This window comes from Entelurus aequoreus, linkage group LG17, assembly GCF_033978785.1.
Source record: "Entelurus aequoreus isolate RoL-2023_Sb linkage group LG17, RoL_Eaeq_v1.1, whole genome shotgun sequence".
Taxonomy (NCBI): domain Eukaryota; kingdom Metazoa; phylum Chordata; class Actinopteri; order Syngnathiformes; family Syngnathidae; genus Entelurus; species Entelurus aequoreus.
In genome coordinates, this window is record NC_084747.1 from 27,754,606 (window position 1) to 27,768,728 (window position 14,123).

Consider the following 14,123-nt stretch of genomic DNA (forward strand, 5'->3'; position numbering starts at 1 on the left):
CGGGGGGAATGTACGCGTTTACTGAATGTCTGCTCCATGACAAAAAAAAAAAAAAAAACGCTTCGGTTTGGCGGGGTTTGGAAATCGATTGTGAGCTCTATGAAAAACGAGTTTGATCCCGTCTCACTTCTGACACTTCATGGTACTTTTTCCTCTCAAGACTTGAAATAGATTGATAGTGATTGTTGTTGTGCTCCAGCAAAGAAAAAAAAAAAAGCTTCAGTGACCTGTAAAATTTATTTTTTATTCATATATATATATATATGTATGTATATATGTATAAATATATATATATATATATATATATATATATATATATATATATATATATATATATATATATATATATATATATATATATATATATATATATATATATATATATAAATATGTATATATACATAAATATTTATGTATGTATGTATACATACATATGTATATATATGTATGTATATATGTATACATATATACATACATATACTTATATATGTATACATATATACATACATATGTATATATATATATATATGTATACATATATACATACATATGTATGTATATATGCATATCTATATGTATAAATATATATGTATATATACGTCTATATATATTTATGTATATATGTATACATATATACATACATATGTATGTATATATGCATATCTATATGTATAAATATATATGTATATATACGTCTATATATATTTATGTATGTATGTATACATAGTTATATATGTATGTATGTATATTCAGTATATATATATGTATACATATATACATACATATGTATAGCTATATGTTTAAATATATATGTAAATATGTACATATATATGTAAAAATATATATCTATATATAGATATAGGTAGATATATAAGTAACAATTATTTTACTATTCAAACAGCAAAGTAATTGAGGATTATTGAAGTGACGTTACTGATAACGCATGATTGACCTGGTGTAAATGACTTGCACTTTAAATACACACACACACACACACACCCATATATATATATATATATATATATATATATATACATCTATATATATATATACATCTATATATATATATATATATATATATATATATATATATATATATATATATATATATATATATATATATATATATATATATATATATATATATAGATGTATATATATATATATATATATATATATATATATATATATATATATATATATATATATATATATAAACCCACACTTTGTACATGTCTGGGTTATCTATTCCTCTGTGCTGAAAAGTCGTGGCGGATACAAATGCATCAATTGTGTGTATTTTGCTGAAATAAAATATGTATCATATCGCAGTCATTTTGTATCATTCACAACACAAAAATACATGTTGTTTTGTTTTTTTTTGGTTTTGTCTTGCATTCTAAATCATAAAATGCGGCAAGTATGAGGTGGCTAACAATGCAGCTAATGGGCGGACACGACTTACGTCCATAAAGCCCCTCGGGAAAAAAAACATCCATAACGCGCCAATAATACTACATTTACATGTTGTGGCCTGGTGGCTAAGTATTGTTGTTATTAACGCTGACGCAGACAAAGTATTGTTAGCAGCTAACTAGCTAATGCTGCTATAATGACATGTTGAGCTGGTGAGCTGCTGCATCGCCTCTGAATTAGTGAAAGTTGCTTCTAAATTATAAATCATGCCTCTCACCTGGATAGTAGAAGGCTGTGGATATAAACCGAGAAGTTGGTCAACTTTGACATCCAACTTAGACCCTGAGATGGCAAGAAAGACATGAAAAGACGCTTGTTTGTTTGTTTTTTTATCAATCAATCAATCAATGTTTATTTATATAGCCCTAAATCACAAGTGTTTCAAAGGGCTGTACAAGCCACATTTTACCAGCATGAGAATTATTATTAATTGTTCTCTAAACGGGAAGATATAAACATCCCATCATCGGCATCCCAGTGAGAGCAGACATTGCACAGCAGGTGATTGTTTTATTATGTTCATAGTTTGTGTATTTTGTTTAGCACCTAGAAATACTGCTGAAATACCGTTGATCGCTGGACCGAAGGTGAGCACGGGTGTTGATGAGCAGATGAGGGCTGGCTGGCGTAGGTGGATAGCTAATGTTTTTAGCATAGCTCTGTGAGGTCCCGTTGCTAAGTTAGCTTCAATGGCGTCGTTAGCAACAGCATTGTTAACCTTCGCCAGCCTGGAAATCATTAACCGTGTAGTTACAGGTCCATGGTTTAATAGTATTGTTGATTTTCTGTCTATCCTTCCAGTCAGGGGTTTATTTCTTTTGTTTCTATCTGCAGTTAAGCCCGATGCTATCACGTTAGCTCCGTAGCTAAAGTGCTTCACCGATGTATTGTTGTGGAGATAAAAGTCACTGTGAATGTCCATTTCGCGTTCTCGACTCTCATTTTCAAGAGGATATAGTATCCGAGGTGGTTTAAGATACAAAACCGTGATCCACAATAGAAAAAGGAGAGAGTGTGGAATCCAATGAGCCAGCTTGTACCTAAGTTACGGTCAGAGCGAAAAAAGATGCGTCCTGCACTGCACTCTAGTCCTTCACTCTCACGTTCCTCATCCACGAATCTTTCATCCTGGCTCAATTTAATGGGGTAATCATCGCTTTCTCTGTCCAAATCGTTCTCGCTGCTGGTGTAAACAATGGGGAAATGTGAGGAGCCTTTCAACCTGTGACGTCACGCTACTTCCGGTACAGGCAAGGCTTTTTTTATCAGCGACCAAAAGTTGCGAACTTTATCGTCGATGTTCTCTACTAAATCCTTTCAACAAAAATATGGCAATATCGCGAAATGATCAAGTATGACACATAGAATGGATCTGCTATCCCCGTTTAAATAAAAAAAATTCATTTCAGTAGGCCTTTAATGTTTCACTAAAGCTGCATCTGTTTATCGCACAGCCTCCTTATATTCAGTCTCAAAAATATAAGGTTCTGTCTTCTGGATCCTCATTTGTCCCAAAGCAGGCTTTGCTGTCTCTCGTGAAGTCTGCCATGGTAAGTAGTGTTGTTGTTGTTGAAGGGGAAAACCGAATGTTGTGATGCCTCTTGGCAAAATACCCAAAAAACTGCAGCTCCCCTTTAACTTATGAATGGACATGAAGTGTATTCCTAGACCTTTCCTGCTTCATCACTGATAAAAAAAAAAAAAAAATGTCAAATGTCCCCAGTCGCTAACCAAGTCCCCTGTGGCACTATGCGTTAAAACTAGGTGTGCAGATGTCTTAGGTTCAAATCCCAGCCGGACTTGTGTCAAGAAGATACGTTGATTTATGTTTTTATCATATAAAATGTGTTATTCCGCACTAAAAATAAATAAATTATCATACAAAGTATCTCCCATTAATTTGTTTCAGTACAAAGCCATTCATTCATCTTCATTCATCTTCTTCCGCTTATCCGAGGTCGGGTCGCGGGGGCAGCAGCCTAAGCAGAGAAGCCCAGACTTCCCTCTCCCCAGCTACTACGTCCAGCTCCTCCCGGGGGATCCCAAGGCGTTTCCAGGCCAGCCAGGAGACATAGTCTCGCCACTGTATCCTGGGTTTTCCCTGTGGTCTCCTACCAGTCGGACGCACCCTAATCACCGCCCCAGGGAGGCGTCCGGGGGGGCATTCTGACCAGAAGCCCGAACCACCTCATCTGGCTCCTCTTGATGTGGAGGAGCGGAGGCTTTACTCTGAGCTCCTCCCGAATGACGGAGTTGCTCACCCTATCTCTAAGGGAGAGCCCCGCCACCCCACGGAGGAAACAAATTTAGTCCGCTTGTACCCGTGGTCTTGTCCTTTAGGTCACAACCCAAAGCTCATGACCATAGGTGAGGATAAGAACCTAGATCGACCGGTAAATTGAGAGCTTTGCCTTCCGGCTGAGCTTTTTCACCACGACGGACCGATCCGCCTGTCCATCTCACGATCCACTCTTCCCTCGCTCGTAAACAAGACTACAAGGTACTTGAGCTCCTCCGCTTGGGTCAAGATCTCTTCCTTAACCCGGAGGTGGCACGCCACCCTTTTCCGGGCGAGAACCATAGACTCAGACTTGGAAGTACTGACTTTGATCTCAGTCGTTTCATACTCTAAAAACCGATCCAGTGAGAGCTGAAGATTTTGGTCAGATGAAGCCAGCAGGACCAAATCATCTGAAAAATGCAGAGACCTAATCCTGCAGCCACCAAACCGGATCCCCTCAACGCCCTGACTGCACCTAGAAATTCTGTCCATAAAAGTTGCAAACAGAATCGGTGACCAAGGGCAGCCCTGGCAGAGTCAAACCCTCACTGGAAACGGTCCGACTAATGCGGACCAAGCTCTGACACTGATCATACAGGGAGCGGACTGACTGATTGGGGCCCATACCCTCTGAGCACTCCCCACAGGACTTCCCGGGGGACACGGTCGAATGCCTACTCCAAGTCCACAAAGCACATGTAGACTAGTTGGGGAAACTCCAATGCACCATCAAGGACCCTGCCGAGAGTATAGAGCTGGTCCACAGTTCCACGACCAGGACAAAAACCGCACTGCTCCTCCTGAATTCGAGGTTCGACTATCCAGTACACCTGACTAGATTTTACCGGGAAGACTGAGGAGTGTGATCCCACAATAATTGGAATACACCCTCCGGTTTCCCTTTTTTTTTGTTCAAAACATGCATGAAAATAAACTCAATTTCGAATAAAATACTGTAAAATACTGTAGAAATTGTTTCTCATCAATAAAAACCAGAGTCCGCCCTGAGATCGGTAGGTTGTGAGTTCAAACCCCGGCCGATTCATACCAAAGACTATAAAAATGGGACCCATTACCTCCCTGCTTGGCACTCAGCATCAAGGGTTGGAATTGGGGGTTAAATCACCAAAAATGATTCCCGGGCGCGGCCACCGCCGCTGCCCACTGCTCCCCTCACCTCCCAGGGGGTGAACAAGGGGATGGATCAAATGCAGAGGACACATTTCACCACACCTAGTGTGTGTGTGACAATCATTGGTACTTTAACTTTAACTTAAAAGTATGAAAAATAATATTTAATGGCGGAATGAATTAATTTGTGTTTCTCACCTTCTTTATTAAAGTAGTTGCAACTTTCTTTGGCCATGTAGTGGGTTATATTCATGGATGTCTCGATACAATTGGTGCACTTCCGTTAGGACACCGATATTGCACACTTGACGATTGGCCAATATCGATCAGACTCGATTTCGTCACGAATAACAGTACATGGTTTTTTTTGGTAGCGTGGACTGTTAGAAAAGGCTTGAATGATCTTGTGATAAGTTGTTTGGATCTTTTGGGCTCCAAAAACAAACTTGCAGTGCAGTGATTTGTTTTTGTTTTTGTTTTGCTTTGTTTTGTTTTGTTTTGTTTTGTTTTGTTTTGTTTTGTTTTGTTTTGCTTTGTTTTGTTTTGTTTTGTTTTGTTTTGTTTTGTTTTGTTTTGTTTTGTTTTGTTTTGTTTTGGGTGGTGTACCAAAACAACTTTTTCACTTCCAACACGATACCGATATTCTGGCTTTCAGTATTGGCCGATACTTGAAATTTGATGCTCGGCTATATCTTGAAGTGAGCTAAAATCTCTTAAATTAGCATGCTGACATTAACATGCTGACATTTTATGCTAGCGTTTTAGCTAATTGTGTATGTTTGAACCTACAAATCATGAATTTTAATACTTAGCCCCCATCTTGAAGTGAGCTAACATCTCTTACATTAGCATGCTAACATTTTATGCTAGCTTTTTAGATAACTTTGTATGTTTAATGCTGTTAACTGTTAGCATACTTGTGAGAACGTTCGCATGTTAACAATTTTTGCTAGCTTTTTAGCAAATTTTGTGTGTTTAAAAAACAAAAAAGTCATGAAATTTGATGCTTGGCTCCATCTTGAAGTCAGCTAACATCTCTTAAATTAGCATGCTAACATTAACATGCTAACATTTTAAGCTAGCGTTTTAGCTAATTTTGTATGTTTGAAACTACAAATCATGAATTTTAATACTTAGCTCCATCTTGAAGTGAGCTAACATCTCTTACATTAGCATGCTAACATTAACATGCTAGCTTTTTAGCAAATGATAAATGATAAATGGGTTATACTTGTATAGCGCTTTTCTACCTTCAAGGTACTCAAAGCGCTTTGACACTATTTCCACATTCACCCATTCACACACACATTCACACACTGATGGCGGGAGCTGCCATGCAATGCGCTAACCAGCAGCCATCAGGAGCAAGGGTGAAGTGTCTTGCCCAAGGACACAACGGACGTGACTAGGATGGTAGACGGTGGGGATTGAACCCCAGTAACCAGCAACCCTCCGATTGCTGACACGGCCACTCTACCAACTTCGCCACGCCGTCCCTTAAATGGTGTGTGTTAAACCTAAAAATCATGAATTTTAATACTTGCCGCCATCTTGAAGTATGCTAACGTCTTCTATATTGGCATGCTAACATTAGCATGCTAGCTTTTTGGCTAATTTTGTATGTTTAAACCTAAAATTCATGGTTTGTGATGCTCTGCGCTGTCGAGCAAATATGCTAACTGTTAGCATGCTTGTGACACCGTTAGCATGCTAACGTTTTTTTCTGGCTTTTCTTATATTGGTATGCTAACGTTAGCATGCTAATGTTTTATGCTAGCTTTTTAGCAAATGTTTGTATGTTTACACTTACATATGGTGCATTGGTACTGTATTGGTTCAAACGGTAAGAGGACCCATCCCTATTTGGGACGAGCACCTAAGCTGGGCGGTGAACCTGAGCTCAGTGACCACGCTGCTCCAATAAACATCTCGGTTCTGCTTCCGTTTGCTCTTTGAAACGTCCTATAAAAGCCTTCCTTTGTCCTAATTGTGCAGGATGTGCCGCTTGGTCACAGCCGGCCCTTTGCCAGCTTCACAAATCCCAACGCACACAAAAAAACCAGACTGTAGGAACACAATGCACTTCACTTTCACAGGAACTCCCAGTGACCTCCGGAATAAAGCGGAGGGTGGCACTTTCTTGACTTCTGGTGCTTTTTTGAGAACTTTTGGATCTGCCTCTGGGGAGCCTTATGGCATGTTATGGACCGGGGGACCAGCAGCTGGACCGGAGGAGAGGCGCTGGACGAGACGGGGCTGCGGTGCTCGCGCCGGCATGGACGAGCTTCACGGAGCCCTGGCTGAATAAGGACGTATCGGACACTTCGGACCACCTGGGCGGACTCTTGCTCATTGGCCGAGAGCTAGTGGGTAGCCTAGGACAGAGTTGGCTCAGACAACGGCGTGGAGCACAGACGAGACCACTGGGTGTTGAAATTGTGTTTTTTTTGTAATATGTATCTATGCATGGTGCGATCGTAGGTGCGCAATATGTATTTTTTATTGCAAATTTTTGGGGTTTTTAGCTCATTTTGGTTGTTTTTTTTAGCTGATTTAAACCTAAAAATCACGGTATTTTGATAGGTGCCGTCTTAAAGTGTGCTAACGTCTCCTATATTAGCATGCTAATGTTAGCATGCTAACGTTTTATGCTAGCGTATTAGCTAATTTCTATGTTAAAACCAAAAAATCAAACATTTTGATATTTGGCGCCATCTTAAAGTATGTTAACGTCAGAATCAGAATAGTTTTTATTGCCATTGTTTGAGAACGGGTTCACAAACTAGGAATTTTTCTTGGTCTAGTGCAGGGGTCGGCAACCCAAAATGTTGAAAGAGCCATATTGGAGCAAAAATACAAAAAACAAATCTGTCTGGAGCCGCAAAAAATTAAAAGCCATATTACATGTGTCATGAGATATAAATGTAATTAAGAGGACTTAAAGGAAACTAAATGACCTCAAATATAGCTACAAATGAGGCATATGCAATATGTACATATAGCTAGCCTAAATAGCATGTTAGCATCGATTAGCTTGCAGTCACGCAGTGACCAAATATGTCTGATTAGCACTCCACACAAGTCAATAACATCAACAAAACTCACCTTTGTGCACTCATGCCCAACGTTAAAAGTGTGGTGGACAAAATGAGATAGAAAAAGTGGCATAAAACACGTCCTAGAAAGTCGGAGAAAGTTATACATGGAAACAAACTATACGGCGAGTTCAAGGACCGCCAAAATTAGTAGGACAAAACGGCGCTCGCCAAATACTCGAATCAGTGAAGCATGTTTAATATAAACAGTGTGATTTATAACAATTAGCGAGGTTTATGTCATGTTTGTCCTCCCACAGAAAACATTCTGAAACAAAAAAATTGATTTTTTTCCCCTCATCTTTTTCCATTCTTCATACATTTTTGAAAAATCTCCAGAGAGCCACTAGGGCGGCGCTAAAGAGCCGCATGCGGCTCTAGAGCCGCGGGTTGCCGACCCCCGGTCTAGTGTCTCTTATATTAGCACGCAAAATTTTTTGCTAATTTTGCATGTTTACACCTAAAAATCATGGTTTGTATGGACGAGCTTCACGGAGCCCTGTCTGAATAAGGATGTATCGGACACTTCGGCCCGCCTGAACGGACTCTTGCTCATTGGCCGAAAGCTAGTGGGTAGCCTAGGACAGAGTTGGCTCAGACAACGGCGTGGAGCACAGACGAGACCACTGGGTGTTGAAATTGTGGTTTTTTTGTAATATGTATCTATGCATGGTGCGATCGTAGGTGCGCAATATGTATTTTTTATTGCAAATGTTTTGGGTTTTTAGCTCATTTTGGTTGTTTTTTTTAGCTGATTTAAACCTAAAAATCACGGTATTTTGATAGGTGCTAACGTCTCCTATATTAGCATGCTAATGTTAGCATGCTAACGTTTTATGCTAGCGTATTAGCTAATTTCTATGTTAAAACCAAAAAATCAAACATTTTGATATTTGGCGCCATCTTAAAGTGTGTTAACGTCAGAATCAGAATAGTTTTTATTGCCATTGTTTGAGAACGGGTTCACAAACTAGGAATTTTTCTTGGTCTAGTGTCTCTTATATTAGCACGCAAAATTTTTTGCTAATTTTGCATGTTTACACCTAAAAATCATGGTTTGTATGGACGAGCTTCACGGAGCCCTGTCTGAATAAGGATGTATCGGACACTTCGGCCCGCCTGAACGGACTTTTGCTCATTGGCCGAGAGCTAGTGGGCAGCCTAGGACAGAGTTGGCTGTCTTGGGTCTGTTGCTGTCTCTGGCCCAGGCAGACGACGGCGTGGAGCACAGACGAGACCACTGGGTGTTGAAATGGTGTTTTTGTTGTATTATTTATCCATGCATGGTGCAATCGTACGTGCGCAATATGTTTTTTTTATTGCTAATTTTTTGTGTTTTTAGCTAATTTTTGAGGATTTTGTGCTGATTTAAACTTAAAAATGATTGAATTTTGATAGGTGCTGTGTTAATGTGTGCTAACGTCTCCTATATTAGCATGCTAATGTTAGCATGCTAACATTTTATGCAAGCTTTTTAGCTATTTTCTATGTTTAAACCAAAAAATCATATATTTTGATATTTGGCGCCGTCTTAAAGTATGTTAATGTCTCTTATATTAGGATGCTAATGTTAGCATGCTAATATGTTATGTTAGCTTCTCTTTTATTAGGATGCTAACATTAGCATGCTAATGTTTTATGCTTCGTTTTAGCAACTTGTGTATGTTTACTCGTACAAATAGTGCATTTTGGTAAATCCTCTTATCCGTTCACCTACTAGCATGCTAACATTTTTTGCTAGCTTTTTAGCTAATATAAACCTAAAAATTGTGGTATTTTATTAGGTGCCGTCTTAAAGTGTGCCAATGTCTCCTATATTAGCATGCTAATGTTAGCATGCTAACATTTTATGCTAGCTTTTTAGCTAATTTCTATGTTTAAACCAAATAATCATATATTTTGATATTTGGCGCCATCTTAAAGTATGTTAATGTCTCTTATATTAGCATGCAAAATTTTTAGCTAATTTTGTATGTTTACACCTAAAAATCATGGTTTGTATGGACGAGCTTCACGGAGCCCTGGCTGAATAAGGATGTATCGGACACTTCTGCCCGCCTGGACGGACTCTTGCTCATTGGCCGAGAGCTAGTGGGAAGCCTAGGACAGAGTTGGCTCTCTTGGGTCTGTTCCTGTCTCTGGCCCAGGCAGACGACGGCGTGGAGCACAGACGAGACCACTGGGTGTTGAAATGGTGTTTTTGTTGTACAAACCCCGTTTCCATATGAGTTGGGAAATTGTGTTAGATGTAAATATAAACGGAATACAATGATTTGCAAATAATTTTCAACCCATATTCAGTTGAATATGCTACAAAGACAACATATTTGATGTTCAAACTGATAAACTTTTTTTTTTTTTGCAAATAATCATTAACTTTAGAATTTGATGCCAGCAACACGTGACAAAGAAGTTGGGAAAGGTGGCAATAAATACTGATAAAGTTGAGGAATGCTCATCAAACACTTATTTGGAACATCCCACAGGTGAACAGGCAAGTTGGGAACAGGTGGGTGCCATGATTGGGTATAAAAGTAGATTCCATGAAATGCTCAGTCATTCACAAACAAGGATGGGGCGAGGGTCACCACTTTTTCAACAAATGCGTGAGCAAATTGTTGAACAGTTTAAGAAAAAACTTTCTCAAGCAGCTATTGCAAGGAATTTAGGGATTTCACCATCTACGGTCCGTAATATCATCAAAAGGTTCAGAGAATCTGGAGAAATCACTGCACGTAAGCAGCTAAGCCCGTGACCTTCGATCCCTCAGGCTGTACGGCATCAACAAGCGACATCAGTGTGTAAAGGATATCACCACATGGGCTCAGGAACACTTCAGAAACCCACTGTCAGTAACTACAGTTGGTCGCTACATCTGTAAGTGCAAGTTAAAACTCTCCTATGCAAGGCGAAAACCGTTTATCAACAACACCCAGAAATGTCGTAGGCTTCGCTGGGCCTTAGCTCATCTAAGATGGACTGATGTAAAGTGGAAAAGTGTTCTGTGGTCTGACGAGTCCACATTTCAAATTGTTTTTGGAAACTGTGGACGTCGTGTCCTCCGGACCAAAGAGGAAAAGAACCATCCGGATTGTTATAGGCGCAAAGTTGAAAAGCCGGCATCTGTGATGGTATGGGGGTGTATTAGTGCCCAAGACATGGGTAACTTACACATCTGTGACGGCGCCATTAACGCTGAAAGGTACATACAGGTTTTGGAGCAACATATGTTGCCATCCAAGCAACGTTACCATGGACGCCCCTGCTTATTTCAGCAAGACAATGCCAAGCCATGTGTTACATCAACGTGGCTTCATAGTAAAAGAGTGCGGGTACTAGACTGGCCTGCCTGTAGTCCAGACCTGTCTCCCATTGAAAATGTGTGGCGCATTAAGAAGCCTAAAATACCACAACGGAGACCCCCGGACTGTTGAACAACTTAAGCTGTACGTCAAGCAAGAATGGGAAATAATTCCACCTGAAAAGCTTCAAAAATGTGTCTCCTCAGTTCCCAAACGTTTACTGAGTGTTGTTAAAAGGAAAGGCCATGTAACACAGTGGTGAACATGCCCTTTCCCAACTACTTTGGCACGTGTTGCAGCCATGAAATTCTAAGTTAATTATTATTTGCAAAAAAATAAATAAAGTTTATGAGTTTGAACATCAAATATCTTGTCTTTGTAGTGCATTCAATTGAATATGGGTTGAAAAGGAAAATCATTGTATTCCGTTTATATTTACATCTAACACAATTTCCCAACTCATATGGAAACAAGGTTTGTATATATATATATATACATTTAAAAAATATGTGCCGTAGTTTGGGGACCCCTGCTTTAGTATAACATTGTATTGTGTAATCATGCTGTCCCTCTTCTTATCAGCAGGTGCATCCCTCTTTGTAAGGGGGCAGCTGCCTTCTCACTATAAGAGTTAACTCCTTTTGTTTTACTTTAAGATCTCTCTTGGTGATGCTATGGTTGCGATGTAAGGGCTGGTCTCCTCAAGCTTTAGTAAAACTTGGCCAAGTACTAATCTGTCTCTGTGTTTTATTCCCTGAGAGGAAGACAGCACGCTGTCATGGACGCATCCTCGCCAGTTCATTAGTGACGGCCACAATAAAAGTCACGCGGGGAAACACCTCGTTGCCTGGAAACTGTTGACCCGGCCCGCTCGCTTCGTGGTGCCGCCGCGTCGCCCACCCTGAGAGTGGCGTGCACGAGGACCACATGAATAATGATGACACGGCAAGATCATTATGCAGATGCAAAGTCTCACCATCTGCTCGCGCTTTCTCCCTTCAAAGTCGGCTCTTGAAAGAGCGATCTGGTTTTATTCCGCTCGGCCCGCAAACGCGTCGGTTCCGCGTGGGACACTGCATTAGGTACACCTGCGCCGCATCCAAGCGGACATGAGGGCTCTGCATAAGATAATGTCGGTTTTCATCTTTGTTATGGGACCAGTCACAGTGAACAAGAACGTGAGCATGCTAACCATTTTTGCTAGCTGTTTTAGCTAAACCTAAAAATCATGAATTTTGATCTCACTCTATTGTGTGTTTGTGTATGTGTGTGTGTGTGTGTGTGTGTGTGTGTGTGTGTGTGTGTGTGTGTGTGTGTGTGTGTGTGTGTGTGTGTGTGTGTGTGTGTGTGTGTGTGTGTGTGTGTGTGTGTGTGTGTGTGTGTGTGTGTGTGTGTGTGTGTGTGTGTGTGTGTGAACAAGTTACGACCAGAATCATTGTCCCAATACGGAAAACCATTGCATCCAATAGAGAGCCAAATACTAGAGTCTGTGAACATTGCTCCAAAGTCAGGATTTTTTGTTGATTTAATGTGCATACAAAAGTAAATATTGACAGGTGCAAAGGCAGCAATATATGATAAAACAAGAGGGCAGCTGAAGAAGGACTTCCCTATTCATCCCCCCAAAAACCCGCCAGGTGAACAGCAGATTTTACGATTTCTGGGTGCTGACGTAAGACAACCCGCGTCCCATATGTGACCATAGGATGAACAAATACACTACGCTACTAAGACTATAGTGGCCATTAACAGTTAGCGTCTACAGCTGGGTTGCCCAAAGTGCAGCACAGGGGCCATCTGTGGTCCGTGACTCCTTTGTCATCGGCCTTACAAATAACAAAAAATAGAGTTCTCATTTGCACCCCTATTGGTGTCGCTTTTAAAAGTGCTCCCCCTCTGGTCAACATATGAAATAACAACTCTGTGTAAGAAATTGAAATGCGCCCCCTTTGGCCAAAATTCATTAAAAACATTTTTTAAATATATGTATGTAGAGACATACTGTAATAACTTGAAGTAAATAATGAAGATTAAAAAACAATTACAAACAAAAAAAATAAAAAAATTAAATGAACTAAAAGCAATCTTTTTCTCACAATGTGTCGACTTTTTATCGATAAAATTTGGAATAATTTATAATATTCTTTCTGTCTCTGTAATATTGCAATATTTTCTCATAAAATTATTACTTTTTTATGTTAAATTATTACTTTTTAATGCAAAATGACAACATTTGTCTGTGGTCCGTGACTCCTTTGTCATCGGCCTTAAGCACATTACAAAAAACTGGTGGTGAAATCTATCAAAATGAGGGTGGTCCCAAAAAGGACGGATTTTTCAAATTGACTGTGTGTCGCTTTAAAAAGTGCTCCCCTTCTGGTCAACATATGAAATAACAACTCTGTGTAAGAAATTGAAATGCGCCCCCTTTGGCCAAAATTCATTAAAAACATTTTTTAAATATATGTATGTAGAGACATACTGTAATAACTTGAAGTAAATAATGAAGATTAAAAAACAATTACAAACAAAAAAAATTAAAAAAATTAAATGAACTAAAAGCAATCTTTTTCTCACAATGTGTCGACTTTTTATTGATAAAATTTGGAATAATTTATAATATTCTTTCTGTCTCTGTAATATTGCAATATTTTCTCATAAAATTATTACTTTTTTATGTTAAATTATTACTTTTTAATGCAAAATGACAACATTTGTCTGTGGTCCGTGACTCCTTTGTCATCGGCCTTAAGCACATTACAAAAAACTGGTGGTGAAATCTATCAAAATGAGGGTGGTCCCAAAAAGGAGGGATTTTTCAAATTGACTGTGTGTCGC